The 17,214-nt window shown below is 42.7% G+C and overlaps 1 non-coding gene across 1 annotated transcript; it reads right to left on the reverse strand.

Moving 5' to 3' along the window:
• Positions 1-11,316: 11,316 nt before the first annotated feature.
• On the reverse strand, positions 11,317-11,391 carry Trnas-cga. The gene has a single exon. It is a non-coding gene; the product is annotated as a tRNA-Ser (tRNA).
• Positions 11,392-17,214: the final 5,823 nt, after the last annotated feature.

The raw sequence follows: 17,214 nt of genomic DNA on the forward strand, positions 1-17,214 counted from the left end.
CCAGAACGAAGGTATCCCGACAGGAAGACGTTCGAAGCAATTGATCGGCGTCTTAGGGAGCACGGAACATTCCAGCCTAGGACTCGCGACTGGAGAAGACCTAGAACGACGAGAACACCTGCAATGGACGAGGCAATTCTTCGTGCAGTTGACGATAACCATAATGTCAGCGTCAGAGAAGTTGCTGCTGTACAAGGTAACGTTGACCACGTCACTGTATGGAGAGTGCTACTGGAGAACCAGTTGTTTCCGTACCATGTACAGCGTGTGCAGGCACTATCAGCAGCTGATTGGCCTCCACGGGTACACTTCTGCGAATGGTTCATCCAACAATGTGTCAATCCTCATTGCAGTGCAAATGTTCTCTTTACGGATGAGGCTTCATTCTAACGTGATCAAATTGTAAATTTTCACAATCAATATGAGTGGGCTGACGAGAATCCGCACGCAGTTGTGCAATCACGTCATCAACAAAGATTTTCTGTGAACGTTTGGGCAGGCATTGTTGGTGATGTCTCGATTGGGCCCCACGTTCTTCCACCTACGCTCAATGGAGCACGTTATCATGATTTCATACGGGATACTCTACCTGTGCTGCTAGAGCATGTGCCTTTACAAGTACGACACAATATGTGGTTCGTGCACGATGGAGCTCCTGCACATTTCAGTCGAAGTGTTCGTACGCTACTCAACAACAGATTCGCTGACCGATGGATTGGTAGAGGCGGACCAATTCCATGGCCTCCACGCTCTTCTGACCTCAACCCTCTTGACTTTCATTTATGGGGCATTTGAAAGCTCTTGCCTACGCAACCCCGGTACGGTCCTCGTGCTGGTATTGTGGACGGCTGTGATACAATACGCCATTCTCCAGGGCTGCATCAGCGCATCAGGGATTCCATGCGACGGAGGGTGGATGCATGTAACCTCGCTAACGGAGGACATTTTGAACATTTCCTGTAACAAAGTGTTTGAAGTCACGCTGGTACGTTCTGTTGCTGTGTGTTTCCATTCCATGATTAATGTGATTTGAAGACAAGTAATAAAATGAGCTCTAACATGGAAAGCGAGCGTTTCCGGACACATGTCCAGATAACATATTTTCTTTCTTTGTGTGTGAGGAATGTTTCCTGATAGTTTGGCCGTATCTTTTTGTAACACCCTGTATAATAACACAGCCGCAAAATCATCAAAAAAAAAAAATTTAAAATCTCACAACAGCTAATTGGCAAGACCAAAATTCAAAAAAATTACCTTGAGATCGTAGGGTTATAACGTCATCTACATTAATTAAAGAAAAAAACATCGGTGTGAAAAACTTATACATACGGTTTAAAATCCAGGTTGGCTGTTACATAAAACCATCTTCACATCGTAACCACCTCTGCTGTGAAGGAATAATTTAGTTTCATGGAGGACCATAAAATACAAAATAGTCGAAACCAGGACCATAATAACGGTAATCAATAATTAAAATCATTGCTGAAAGACCCTACTGTAACGGCCATCTAGTAGACCATTTAAGTTGATACAGAACCTATCACTATAAATTAATAATAAACAGGAAGCGTTTGCTCTAAACACAGTCGTCTTTTCGTCTTGGCAAAAGCGGTGTTCATCAAACGTACGCAACGCATCGCAGCTTGGCACGCAACTGGTTTCTAGCGAGCCAAAAATCCAATACCCTTAAAAGCCAAATAGATCAAACCACGATCCAAAACCATATACCGGCTGGAAAATCTGTCGATAGGTCCCACATGAGTTGTGACATGAAGCGAACTGTATCTGCACGGCGTGGGCCGTCCACCACGTGTTTGTTTGTTGGCCGCTCGACGGCAATTGCGACCGCCTCTGAAAGCGGCACCGGTGAAGATGGCCAGGAGCGTCCAATCACCAATCGCGGGTTACGTCAGCACTTCTCTGAATGCGAGTGCGGGCAGCGACGGAGCCGCTGGGCCTGTACTCAAAGTGGTTCGCATACCTGACAGAGTTGCACCATCATAGCGACGGTTTTGTTTCTTTTATAGTATTGTTTCGCTATTGTGATTCACCGTCTATAAACAACTGCACCTTTTTTTCCCCCTCAAAGAACACTTCTCCACTCACGAGGGGGAGGCCACGACGTTTGGAACGCGGATTTACTTCAAACTTCGTACACTCGTGGTACTCCATTAGGACAACAAAATGCGTAAGCAGTAGCGCGTACTTCACAAGCGTTACTGAGAAAATCGCAAGATAATTTCAGCGTCAAATATGCAGGGTGATTCAAAAAGAATACCACAACTTTAAAAATGTGTATTTAATGAAAGAAACATAATATAACCTTCTGTTATACATCATTACAAAGAGTATTTAAAAAGGTTTTTTTTCACTCAAAAACAAGTTCAGAGATGTTCAATATGGCCCCCTCCAGACACACGAGCAATATCAACCCGATACTCCAACTCGTTCCACGCTCTCTGTAGCATATCAGGCGTAACAGTTTGGATAGCTGCTGTTATTTCTCGTTTCAAATCATCAATGGTGGCTGGGAGAGGTGGCCGAAACACCATATCCTTAACATACCCCCATAAGAAAAAATCGCAGGGGGTAAGATCAGGGCTTCTTGGAGGCCAGTGATGAAGTGCTCTGTCACGGGCTGCCTGGCGGCCGATCCATCGCCTCGGGTAGTTACGGACAGATAAGTGCCAATGTGGTGGCGCTCCATCCTGCTGAAATATGAATTGTTGTGCTTCTTGTTCGAGCTGAGGGAACAGCCAATTCTCTAACATATCCAGATACTGTAGTCCGGTTACAGTAGCACCTTCGAAGTAAAAGGGACCAAAAACTTTATTGGCTGAAATGGCACAGAAAACGTACACCTTAGGCGAGTCATGTTCATACTGAGTTGTTTCCCGCAGATTCTCAGTGCCCCATATACAGACATTGTGACGGTTGACTTTCCCGTTAGTGTGGAAAGTTGCTTCATCACTAAACACAATCTTTGAAACGAAAGATTCATCTGTTTCCATTTGAGCAAGGATAAAATCATAGAAATCGATTCTTTTAATCTTATCAGCTGCAGACAGTGCTTGAACCAATTTCAGACGATAAGGTTTCATAACTAACCTTTTTCGTAGGACTCTCCATACAGTTGATTGTGGAATTTGCAGCTCTCTGCTAGCTCTGCGAGTCGATTTTCCTGGGCTGCGAACAAATGCTTGCTGGATGCGTGATACATTTTCATCACTCGTTCTCGGCCGTCCAGAACTTTTCCCTTTGCACAAACACCCATTCTCTGTAAACTGTTTATACCAACGTTTAATACACCACCTATAAGGAGGTTTAACACCATACTTCGTTCGAAATGCACGCTGAACAACTGTCGTCGATTCACTTCTGCCGTACTCAATAACACAAAAAGCTTTCTGTTGAGCGGTCGCCATCTTAGCATCAACTGACGCTGACGCCTAGTCAACAGCGCCTCAAGCGAACAAATGTACAACTAAATGAAACTTTATAGCTCCCTTAATTCGACGACAGATAGTGCTTAGCTCTGCCTTTTGTCGTTGCAGAGTTTTAAATTCCTAAAATTGTGGTATTCTTTTTGAATCACCCTGTATATACACCTGTGCGGGGCCATTCTTACCATGAAGCTGCAGCAGCAGAGTGGTGCAGGCACGGTAGCTCAGCGTGTTCTGGCAGAGAGCTGGTTGGCCTCTTTAATAAAAAACTGAGTGGAAGGATCAACAAACGAACTTGAACGGATGTCATGTGACGTCCGCAACGACCAAACACAACGATCAACAACGAACAAAAAGAAAAAAAAGCGTGTTCGGTCAGAGGGTTAGATGCCATCTGCAATAAATAAAACTGAGTGAACGGATCAACGAACCACCTGAGTGGATGTCATGAGACGTCCACCTCGAACATATACAACGAACAAAATAGAACAAAATGAGATAAAAAAGTGGTTAGCGTTCAAGCCCCGTAATCGCTGGATCAATGGATCGAGTCCCGTTCGTCAGTTTTTTTTATTTCTAACATAGTAATTTTCTTTCCTATTTATATTACAATTGATGTAATGGGAAAAATACGTTTAATCAGATGCACTTTCATAAAATTTACAGTGTTACATGGCAGTCCACGAATTTTTATTATCAAAAATAATATAATATTCATAGCTATCGACTACTAAACGACCAAACGCATAAAGTGATACTGAAAATGTATGCTTGTCCGTGATTTGAGAAATCCCTTAGCCGGCCGGGGTGGCCGAGCGGTTCCAGGCGCTACAGTCTGGAATCGCGCGACCGCTACGGTCGCAGGTTCGAATCCTGCCTCGGGCATGGATGTGTGTGATGTTATTAGGTTAGTTAGGTTTAAGTAGTTCTAAGTTCTTTGGGACTGATGACCTCAGTAGTTAAGTCCCATAGTGCTCAGAGCCGTTTGAACCATTTGAAAAATCCCTTACACGTGGAAGGAGTTCGAAACTACTTCTCACCTCCAAGTTTTGGCAGGCACAGACGGCTTTCGAAAGATGTACAATTAATCGTCGCTTTCGACATTACGAGTACAAGTTGCAGGATGGTATTTTTCGTAAAAACAAGGAAAACAAAGTTAAACGGCACCAGCTTCATTGAATAAATGCTATGTTTCCGCATACGCAAGGACTAGTGAGGTTTTCTGTGGCAAAACAAACCTCGTTAACATTTTCAGAAACCTCTCTTTCAGACGATAATTTGGAAGCAAATCATGCATAACGCATCATTTCCTTAAATATTGGAGCTGATTATTGGTCATGCAGTATCGACTGTATTTTATTAGCGTCTTCACGAGAAGCAATTTCTCGCTCTCTTTCGATTAAATACGAACAATTTTGAAGACACGTACAAGCATACATTTTCAATATCACTTTATGCGGCTGGTCGTTTAATAGTCGATAGGTATGAATATTATATTAACTCTGATAATAAAAATTTTTAGACTGCCAAATAAGATTGTAAATTTAATGAAAGTTCATCCGATTACACGTATTTTTTTCCATTATATCTATTGTAATATAAATAGTAAAGAAAATTATTGTGTTAGAAATAAAAAAAACTGACGAACGGGACTCGATCCATTGGTCCAGCGATTACGAGGCTTGAACGCTAATCGCTTTTTTTATCTCATTTTGTTGGTTGTATATATTCGGGGCGGACGTCTCATGGCATCCGCTCAGGTTGTTCGTTGATCCGTTCACTACATTTTTTTTATTGCAGTTGGCATCTAACCCTCTGACAAAACACGCTGAGGTAACGTGCCGGTTCCACTCAGCTGCCGCCACTTCATGATAAAAATGGCCACGTACAGGTATATATTTGACGACCGAAATTATCTCTCAGCAACGCTTGAGAAGTACGCGCTACTGCTTACACATTTTGTTGTGCTAATGGAGTACTACGAGTGTACGAAGTTTGCAGTGACTCTGCGTTCCAAACGTAGTGGCCTCCCCTTGTCAGTCACATTTACTAGGAAATGAAAAAATATCCTGTAACGGTTAATCTACTGAGGAGAGCAAGGAATTTTTTTGGACGGGGGGCGTTATCTATTACTGAGTGCAAATATTTTCAAATCTTGTCCAGTAACACCAGACCAATACAAAAGCCTATAGAGTGTTTTAAAAGTGACGGCAAAGCGCTGTTTCTGAAATAAACGGCAGTAACTTAGAAAACAAATGGCAGTAAATCGGTTTTAATAATCTATAACGAATTTAGAAACGTTACTTCTTACTACAGAAAGACTTAAATTGATAACACGTTATAGCACACATTCTTCCTAACTCACAAATTTCGACGCAGAACCTGTTATTTGAAATAAAAACAATATAGTTTTCAGACATTTCTATTATATCAAAAAGTTACAGTGTTAGAAAGTTACACTACTGGCCATTTAAATTGCTACACCAAGAAGAAATGCAGATGATAAACGGGTATTCATCGGACAAATATATTATACTAGAACTGACATGTGATTACATTTTCACACAGTTTGGATGCATAGATCCTGAGAAATCAGTATCCAGCACAACCACCTCTGGCCGCAATAACGGCCTTGATACGCCTGGGCATTGAGTCAAACAGAGCTTGGACGGCGTGTACAGGTACAGCTGCCCATGCAGCTTCAACACGATACAACAGTTCATCAAGAGTAGTGACTGGCGTATTGTGAGGAGCCAGTTGCTCGGCCACCACACCAGTACGGCGATGACGAATACACGCTTCCAATGTGCGTTCACCGCGATGTCAACAAACATGGATGCGGCCATCATGATACTGTAAACTGAACCTGGATTCATCCGAAAAAATGACGTTTTGCCATTCGTGCACCCAGGTTCGTCGTTGAGTACACCATCGCAGGCGCTCCTGTCTGTGATGCAGCGTCAAGGGTAACCGCAGCCATGGTCTCCGATCTGATAGTCCAATCTGTTGCAAACGTCGTCGAACTGTTCGTGCAGATGGTTAGTGTTTTGCAAACCGATTCCATATTCTGCTAACAGTCATTGGATCTCGACCAATGCGAGCAGCAATGTCGCGATACGATAAACCGCAATGGCAATAGGCTACAATCCGACCTTTGTCAAAGTCGGAAACGTGGTGGTACACATTTCTCATTCTTACACGAGGCATCACAACAACGTTTCAGCAGGCAACGCCGGTCAACTGCTGTTTGTGTATGAGAAATCGGTTTGAAACTTTCCTAATCTCAGCACGTTGTAGGTGTCGTCACCGGCGCCAACCTCGTGTGAATGCTCTTGAAAGCTAATCATTTGCATATCACAGCATCTTCTTCCTGTCGGTTAAATTTCGCGTCTGTAGCACGTCATCTTCATGGTGTAGCAATTCTAATGGCCAGTAGAGTAATAAAAAATGAGAAGATAAAATAATAAAATATCTATGTGTTGAGCTTCATCAAATAACTTGTCACCACGTGTTGTGAAAGCTGTAGCTACAATGAAGAGCCAAAGAAACTGGCAAACCTGCCTAACATCGTACAGGAGCCCCGCAAAAATGGATGAATGGATGCAGGTGGTCAGACAGGATTCTTACTTACGTTTCATCTGTGAGAGTCGTACCTAGACGTATCCAGGGTTCCATATCACTACAACTGTCTGGGGAAGGCTAGGGCCACATGGAGCCGGATCTTGGGGTGAATTTCCATCTCTCCGAGGCACCCGGTCTCTTCTGCGACTTAGCCGACAAACAGGCTGAGGACCCTAGGTGGGGACCGATTCGGCAGCAGTTGGTGGATTCCGAGGTCGTTACTGGCTATTACCTTCGTAAGGGCTTCTTGTGTAAAGGGGGAGACAATCATGGTGAACTGAAGGTCTTTACTCCACAGGAACTAGTTTGCATGGTCCTCAGATATTTCCATGATTCGGCGATCGGGGGTCATTTGGGGTTCCAAAAGACCTGGAACCAAGTTCGGGAACACATGTTTTGGCCCAACCTATATCGCGATGTCAGGCGATTTGTTGGTAGCTGTAGCGCGCTAAGTCCGATGTGAGGCTTCACACAGGACTACTACGACCGTCTGGACCGCATTTTTATCGATTATATTGGACCGTTGCGTCGTACCAAAAGGGGGAACAGGTACATACTGGTAGCTGTGTACGCCTTTTCCCGATTTACGTTGCTCCTACCCACCCGAGGTACAACTGCCGAAATTACGGTACAACAGCTGTCCCGCATCATTTCCTGGTTTGGCCCTCCGAAGAGTTTGGTCAGTAATAATGCTTCCGCATTTTGTCGAAGGTCTTTAAAGGTTTCTGTTTTAGTAACGGTATTAAGCATATAACGACCACCCCTATTACTCCCAAAGATTCCTTCGCGAAGCGTCTCAATCGCAAACTTAAGACCGCTCTCTGTGTTTACCATTCCCGCACATCTACTAGATGGGACACAACCTTGACGTGGCTGATCAGTTCTTCAAGTTACCTCGTCCTCTTGCCGTCCCGCCTACGTACACAGTCGCACGTGCCTCTCGCTCACCTCCGATCCCGACACACCTCACCAGCAGAGCGCACGCGCTAACGTTAAATCCGCGCCGCCAAAGACGAGCAGAAGATAAATAAGCATCGAAGTCGACTCAAAGATCACAATGACGATCGATGGAAACTGGCGCCAGAAACGCACCAGCTCACGAGGTAAAAAGAAAACCACGTATGGAACGAGCGCTGCTGGTAGTGCCTCATCCAGACATGTTCCACGGTGCGATTACTGCACTGTTTGATACTTATAGCATCTATCACTCACTGAACTTCTACTAAACTGACATGTAATTAAGATCGTCTCAATTAGATGCTATTCAGTTTCGTCTCTCCACTAAATTCTTAAATATGTGCTTATTCTGTCCACTCCATGACGTCCTGAGTGCCACGTCCATTTTCACCAGTGTTTCAATGCATTCTTTCTCTCTGGTACGCATTCGCTGACAACTTGTATGCTGGCCAAAGATAAAGCCTCCTGATGGGCTAGCTGGCGTCCCATCGTCTCTTGGACCATAAATTTTACACACTTTAAAATAATTTTTTTATGATATCTCTTCTGCTTTTGTTGGAATTTCTAATTTAATTTCCCACCAAATATTCTATGTGCTCAGAAGCTACCTTGGCTTCTGGACTCTGTTGTCTCCTTCTCCTTACCGTGAGTATACACCATAAGACAAAGTTGTGGCGCAGCTGAATTTTCCACTGCTAGAGTGAACGAGCCAGAGAATAAGTTACTGCGTCATCTAAATCTTCCCGGTCTTCTGCTCCCAGCAGATACAGAAATATTATATATACCAGGTTTGTTCAACAAAGACGGAGACTGTTACTGGTATTTTCAACGTGTTGAAACGACCATTGCATTGCCACCTAGCGATTGCTTCGTGTACTAATAAGTATCCTCAATTGCCACAGCGCGCCACCCCTACCTCATCTCAAGCGGTGTCTTGAATATGGTTGTAAGTAAAGCTTACAGTGCTAGAAAATTCGAGAGCAATATTATGCGATCAAGCTTCTCGTTTTACTCAAGAAGACTGCTTCAGAAACGCTTCAATATCTTCGTAGGACTGGTGGTGAGACTGCAATATCTCATGCAGCATGTTTGCGGTGGCATAAAGCTTTCAAAGATGGAAGAGGAGTTGTGAACTGAAAGGAGGGGAGGGTGCCCACGCCACTGTTCTTACTGACATCACAATCAACGCTGCTACAGCAATCATTCACCAGGACTCTCATGTGACAGACAACTCGCAAAAATGCTGGAAATTTTGGTGGGAAGCGCTTAAAGAATTTTGAAGGATCATTTAAACATGTGGCGAATGTGTGGTAGTTGGTTTCCCAGAGTGCTAACTCCTACTCAAAAATAGAAAAGATTTCACATTTCTAACTTTGAAACAGTACGTCCAGAATGAAAGCGACGATCGATGGAAAACCATCATCACTGCCGATGAATGTTATGTCCCAGAAATGAAATGACAGAGTAGGTTCAAAATACAGAGTAGGTTCAAAATAGGCAGTTTCCCCCATCTCACCCCACCCCCAAAGAAAAGCGTGCGTCCAGAATCAGCCAGTGAGGTCATTTTTGGATTGCCATGGCGTGGTGTACACATATCTAGTTCCCAGAGGTCGGACAGTAAATGCAGAGCACTTCAGGAACGTCCTTCAACAACTGATGGAAAGTTCATATCCCAAAGAACCAAAGGGAACTACGCAGAAAGACTCGATTCGGAAAACGACGCAGTGGAGGGTTTAGAGGCGATTTTGAACCGTTTAACAAGAAATGGATTTGAGAACATGAAATGGATTTGAAGATATCTTCCAGAAGTGGATGAGAAGGCAGCACAAGTGCATTGCTTTTAATGATGTATAAAATGACGGGGAAAATATTGATTTTGGTTGATTGTTTGTAAATAAATATTTTTCAGTATGTCTCAGTTTTTGTTGAATGATCTCTGTAGGGGAGTGTGGGGGGCAGAGGAAGGATCCTTCGCCCACAGTTTCACCTCCATGCATGGCTACACTCCACACATATACTCTCAGAAATGACTTCCTAACACTTAAATCTACATTCGATGTAAACATATTTCTCTTCTTCAGAAACACTTTTCTTGTCATTGACAGTCTACGTTTTGCATCTTGTCTACTTTGTCCATCATCAGCCATTTTTCTGCCCATATAACAAAACTCATTTTCTACGTTTAGTGTATTGTTTCCTAATCTAATTCCCTCAACATTACTTGATACAATTCGACTACATTTCATTATCCTTGCTTTGTTCTTGTTGATTACCATCATATTTTCTTCTTTCAAGACACTGTCCATTCCTTTCCGGTGCTCTTCCAAATCTCTTGTGGTCTCTAGCAGAATTACAATGTCATTGGAAAAACCTCAAAGTTTTTATTTCGTCTCCCTTTACTTTAATTCCTACTCCTAATTTTTCTTAGTTTCCCGTTATTGATTGCTCAATGGACAGATTGAATAACACCAAGGATAGGCTACAACCCTGTCTCACTCCCCTTCTCAACCACTGTTCCCTTTTCACACCTCTCGACTCTTATAACTGCTATCTGGTTTCTGTGGAAGTTGTAAATAACCTTCCACTCCCCGTATTTTATCCCCGCTACCTTCAGAATTTCAATGAGAGTATACCAGTGAACATTGTCCAGAATTTTCTCTAAATCTGCAAATGCTATACACATAGGTTTGCCTATTCTTAACCTAGCTTATAGGAGAAGCCATACGGTCAGTATTGCGTTGTGTGTCCTACATTTCTCCGGAATCCAAACCGATCTTTCCCGAGGAAAGGAATTCGTGTTAGTATTTTGCAACTACGACTTATTAAGCTGGTAGTTCGGTAATATTCACACCTGTCTGCACTCGGTTGCTTTGCAATTGGAATTATTATATTTTGTCAGAGAGTATTTCGCCCATCCCATATATATTGCACACCGGATGCAGTTTTACTAGTTCTGTATTGTTAAATCCTCAATGTTGGTAGCGGCCTGACACAAAACGTGAGTGGGTCGATGTCGACTAACTTCTATCGATCCAGAACGAGGGAGACTTCGTTCAGGATGATGCGAACAAATTTTAGTGGCTGTGCGTAGCCGTTTTATGTGCTCTTCGCAGTACTGAATAGGAGGTTCCAGATTTAAAAAAAAGAAAAGCTGTGCAGGTGGTAAGGTTGATACAAAGCTCTTCTTTTATCTGATTATCTTACATCGACTTCGTCACTCACGTGACTATCACGTATCTCTTGTTACGTAGTAGAGCTGTCTAAGAGTTGAAACTTCCTGGCAGATTAAAACTGTATGCCCGACCGAGACTCGAACTCGGGACCTTTGCCTTTCGCGGGCAAGTGCTCTACCAACTGAGCTACCGAAGCACGACTCACGGCCGGTACTCACAGCTTTACTTCTGCCAGTACCTCGTCTCCTACCTTCCAAACTTTACAGAAGCTCTCCTGCGAACCGAAGTTTCATATCAGCGCACACTCCGCTGCAGAGTAAAAATCTCATTCTGGAAACCTCCCCCAGGCTGTGGCTAAGCCATGTCTCCGCAATATCCTTTCTTTCAGGAGTGCTAGTTCTGCAAGGTTCGCAGGAGAGCTTCTGTAAAGTTTAGAAGGTAGGAGACGAGGTACTGGCAGAAGTAAAGCTGTGATTAGCGGGCGTGAGTCGTGTTTCGGTAGCTCAGTTGGTAGAGCACTTGCCCGCGAAAGGCAAAGGTCCCGAGTTCGAGTCTCGGTCGGGCACACAGTTTTAATCTGCCAGGAAGTTTCATATCAGCGCACACTCCGCTGCAGAGTGAAAATCTCATTCTGACTAAGAGTTGTTTTGTTCGCAGCAGCACGGATCGTGCAGGATGAGCAGACTCCACGAGACGCTGCTGCCCGCCATTGCGCTGTGTCGGACTGCTGGGCTGGTTCCCTACACGATGGAGAAGGGCCGAGTGCGGCTCAGCAAGGCAGCCGCCGCCTGGTCGGGGATCTGTCTGCTCGTGCAGCTCGTGGACGCCGTGATGTTACCGTACGCCTTGGAAGAAGTCAGGAAATCTCCGCACAACTCCACGAGCACTGCACCCGCCTGGAAATTTCCATCATTTACAGTGATCACTGCAGCCGGCGAGCTGGGAAGTTCATGCGTCGTCGGCGCCTTGTTCTCGGACTTGGTAAAAAACAAAAAACATTACTCCGCAATCCTGCAACATCTTTCTTTCGCCGACAAGATGCTTTCACTGGATTCGTCTACGACATACCACAAACATGAGAGGTCCTTGAAAGTCAGAAGTACTGTCACTGTTTTCATCATTCTGGTCTTGTATTCGTGGTACATGGTGACTCTCGAAGGGCTCTGGAATGTAGTTAAGGGTGTGGCGGTAATCGTGCAGACGCTGCCGCTATCACTGAACATATTCTGGTTGATGACACTCTTCTTGGCGGTTCGCGAACGGCTATTGACTGTCAATCAGCATCTAGAAACGTTTCGGCTGAAATACGTCCATTCCACAATGTGGTATCTTTCGAGTAAAGACGTGTGGAACATTAACCCGAGAACGGAGCCCCTTATAAAGTTTAACACTCGTGTAGACACCATTTCAAGTGAACACTGTGGATCGAACACGATACGTGTTCTCAGAGTGGCGTACAATTCCATCTGTGTCGCTATGGGGTCCTCGGTACAGACTCAGCAGTTCTTTGTTGCTGTGGAGTTAATGGGCCTGTTTGCCTGTGCAAATATCAACTTGTTTGGTTTTATGGGAGCTGATCCTAACTGGCATCCACGACTCGCTATGCTTATCGTTAACAGCTTACATCTGCTCAGCTTGGTAGTACCTGGACACCTCATTGCTGTAGAAGTTGACTATTCCCTGGAACAGGTAACGTTCTGTAATGACAACGGTAATAGCCGTTATAACGTAGAACTACAGGGGAGGGCGCCGTTCATGGATCACTTTTCACACTTACCCCTCTTGCCAGCTCTGTAACGAAAGTACAATATATTTTCTTATTCCATTTGTAAATAATGGCACATTCTTTTTATTTGCTCCAGTTTTTCTTCGGTAATTACAAAAGCTGCATGCGAAAATTAAGATTTTTCAAAATATGAAAACGTGCATCTAGGAACAAATATTCTATTGAAATTTAAAAGCACTGCAATCGAGAAAATCTTGTCAGTACTGTGTTTAGACATCTATCTGTTGTACTGTTATTCTGCTACGTACCAACAATCAGTAAATAAGATAAAATGAAGCAGAAGTTTTATCAAAACCTAGTTACAAGTTAACTTCATTTTGAAACTGAAATTACTGCAAACCAACACACATTTCCATTTTCAGGAGAGGTAAAACTGTTTATACATTAACTAAACTCGGTCAATTCGCAAATATCCATTGTTCCACGGCAAAAGACCTTCTTCAGTGTCTAGGTATAAGATGGTGCAAGATCGACAGATATGACTTAACCACCACACGTTACACAACTAGTTTCGAAAATATGTAGAAATTTACTTACCGTAACAATCTGTAACTGAAGAATTAACAATATGTTCGAAATAACTTAACTTTTTATGTTGCTCTTAAATGTGTAGAACTAGAAATGTTTAAAAATGCTCCACAAAACAGGACGACATGTCTAACAACAACAAAAGTTGAACAAATAGTGGAAACTTCTTATGGTGGTCTCTAGTGTGCGTTCCTTCATCTGATTCTAAACTCGGTAACTGGACTTAATTACGGACCAAAACACATCAAGCGTTCCTACGTACAAAGTCCTTCAGGTACAATAGAAATTAAATTAAACTCTTCCCGAACAGGCCTAAAGGCCCAAAGGTACCGACCGGCCGCCGTGTCATCCTCAACCACAGGTGTAACTGGATTCGGATATGGAGGGGCATGTGGTCAGCACACCGCTCTCCCGGCCGCATGTCAGTTTACGAGACCGGAGCCGCTACTTCTCAATCAAGTAGCTTCTCAGTTTGCCTCACAAGGGCTGAGTGCACGCTCGACAGCGCTTAACTTCGGTGAACTGACGGGAACCGGTGTTACCACCGCGGGAAGGCCGTTGGCCTTCAGGTACAACACTGTCCCCTAAATGGTTTTTTACACTAAGTATCTCTCTCTCTCTCCCACTCTCTCTCTCTCTCTCTCTCTCTCTCTCTCTCTCTCTCTCTCTCTCTCTGACGTCTGAAGTGTTAAGTATCAAAATATCGACCTTTCGTGTCGACAATATATTACATTTAAAACAACTTCTTTTGTTATAGTGGATTTTCTTTTTATCAGAAAGAAAAGTTGTTGATATTGAAATAAGAAACTGATATTCTTTAATTTTTTTCTGTGGGTCGTTGTTGTATTACATATAACTTTCCTAAAGAAATTCGTTAATTTTTAATAAAAACATTTTAACGTTTTCATTCGTTTTAAATTGCATAAAATTTATAGAGCTTGTTGATTACACTAAATCTATATTAATCCAGACATCAGAGAGAAAATAGTTTCTCGAAACTGAAAGTTGTTATAAATTAGCATTATTAACATTAATAAAATTCTGCCAGTGTCTTTAATTCAGTATTAACTCAAATAAATTACACTCAAAAGTAGTACCAATTTAAATACTAACAAAAGCTATCTATTGAACGACGATCTCAATCTTATGAAATCTGAAGATGTGACAAAAGTAGTGTGACACTCACTTTTCATTTTTGGAACACAACCCATGACCAGCTTAGAGAAACAAGTGATGACACTTTCTGCAGAACCTGACCATCATTCTGCAGGACAATGCTCAAGCACGTACAGTGCAAGCTGTTACTGATTTGTTTGACTGATGGTGCTGCTAAGTGCTATACCACCTACTGCACTCCCCTGTCTTAAGTCCTCGTAAGTTCAAAAACTGAAGGAAACACTTCGCGGCATTAGCTTCAGAACTGCTACAAATTCATCGGGCAGTAGACCGCGCCGCTCGAACTGTCAACACAACTGGCACTGCTAAGAGTATCCTACGACTTCCACATAGCTGGTAACGGGTTATACAGAATGCTGGTGACTACTTTGAAGGTCAGTAAAACTTTGAAACACGTATCTATTTTGTACGAGCTATAAATAAATAGTTGCCACTATTAAAGTTCCAATCCTCGTATGTAAAACAGTGACTCCTTACATTCAAAAACATGAAAGCAAATGGAGTCGTGAAATGCACCAGTATGCGAATGTATCGAAAGCTTAATATCGATGTAAACTTTTGACAGTTATTCATAAAAATATCAATATTACCGATTTAACGATATACTGGTGCCTCCTTTATCTTGGACGCGGTCAGCCACCCCTTGAAAATAAATTCTAGATGCCCCAGTGCTGAAACACATTCTGACTTATGAATAAAGGAAATAAATTACTGGATGAATCTGCGATCATTGCGGACTTTTCTGAACAGTGCTCTAAATAATTTTTATTTATTGCATTCTTTAATACTATTGTTTCGTTTACTGCTAACATCATGTCAAAACTTTCAGCTTCTGAAACACAGTTCATTGTCAATGAATGACAGAAACAAATGAGAAGCCTAATGTCCCTTCTGACACTATGTAGCATGTAAACCAGAAACTACAGCAATAAACTTTTTGCCCTTCCAGACCTTCTATACACCAACTAAACCAAGCTCCGTCCGAACAAGCCTTGGAAGGCGCAACGGTATCAACTGGCCGCCGTGTCATCCTCAGCCCATAGGCGTCACTGGATGGGGATATGGAGGGGAATGTGGTCAGCACACCGCTCTTCCGGCTGTATGTCGGTTTACAAGACCGTTTTATACATCAGACATGGAAATATACCCAGGAAGCTACCATATGGCTCGAACCAATTCAGTATTGCAGCCGTTGCCGTAGTTGTGGGGATAATATCAACCTTATCTATTTAAGAAAGGATGATGATGTAGGTAACTGATTTATCAGTACACGTCTTCAATGGACGTTTCGAGGGGTACATAACACTTGTAGGAAAAATAAGGAATAACAGCACTTGACCCATATATACTGGTATTTTCTGCTTTTAAAAAGAAATGACAATGATTTATTAGTTTAAAAAGAGAGGAAAGGTTGTATTGCTTGTTTCGAAGAACATCAGGACAACTGAGAAAGCCAGAAGAAAGCAGTACATATAACAAGACAAAATGAGGTACAGAGACAGTGGACCAGTTGTGTTGTATCTACAGTGTGTCGTGTAACTCAGCAAGATGGTCTCTGAATGCTTCTACGCTCTTGTAAATGTTGCTGAAATAAATGCTCAGACAAAATTAGCAGTCAGTACAGAGACCAATGTGAAACGACGCCAGTTACTGAAGACTACTGCAAACATCTGAAAAGACATCGCTAGGGATGTGACCTTCCATCTTCCTGGAGAACTTCGGCAAGCAATAAATACCACAGAACCAAAGGTTTGAGGACCGAAACATGACGGCCGCTGTGTCATTTACCGTAATTCAAAAAACAGAAACATAAATTTTGAGGAAAAAATAAAAATAAATAAGTATAAAGACATTTTCCTTCCATCCTATTGACCCTATGTGTGAAACACGTGCTTCTGAAAAAAATAGTGTGTGACATCTGAACTGTGTCATTAAGTTTAAACTTTTCATATGTACGTAGTTTCCTATTAATAATGTTACAGCTAAACATGTATTTTCATATTCAACCACAAAACTGGTGGTTGTGTTAACTTTAAACCATACATTTGTTTTTTAATTGAACAAAATAGACAATAACGCTGTTTTAAAGCTATATTCGTGTTATTATAGGCCAAGGCTTAAAAATTAATAGTTTAAGTACAACTGAATAAAATTATAGAGTAAATATACCCAGATTAAAATCTGGCTACTACTCGTTAGAAACTTTTCCAGCGAAAAGATCTGCGACCATCGTGTTCAGTAGTACCAGCTGCCGTCGGTGGAACCTATGGAGTTTGTCCTTGGGTCCAGGTGTACAAGCAACTGACGGTGGAGCCTGCTGAATAGGTTTTAGTGTGCCAGCTGGTCCTTATGTACAGGAGTACCAGTTATCGTTAGTAGAGTTTGTAGAGTTGGTCTTTGTGTACAAGAGTACTAACTACTGCCTGTGAAGGTTGTGGAGTTGTCTTCTTTTTTTATAGATGTGTGAGCTACTCTCGGTGGAACTTGTGGAGCTGGTCTATGTGCACAGGCGTACCAGATGTTGTCGGTG

The sequence above is a fragment of the Schistocerca piceifrons genome, chromosome 7 (genome assembly GCF_021461385.2).
Source record: "Schistocerca piceifrons isolate TAMUIC-IGC-003096 chromosome 7, iqSchPice1.1, whole genome shotgun sequence".
Taxonomy (NCBI): domain Eukaryota; kingdom Metazoa; phylum Arthropoda; class Insecta; order Orthoptera; family Acrididae; genus Schistocerca; species Schistocerca piceifrons.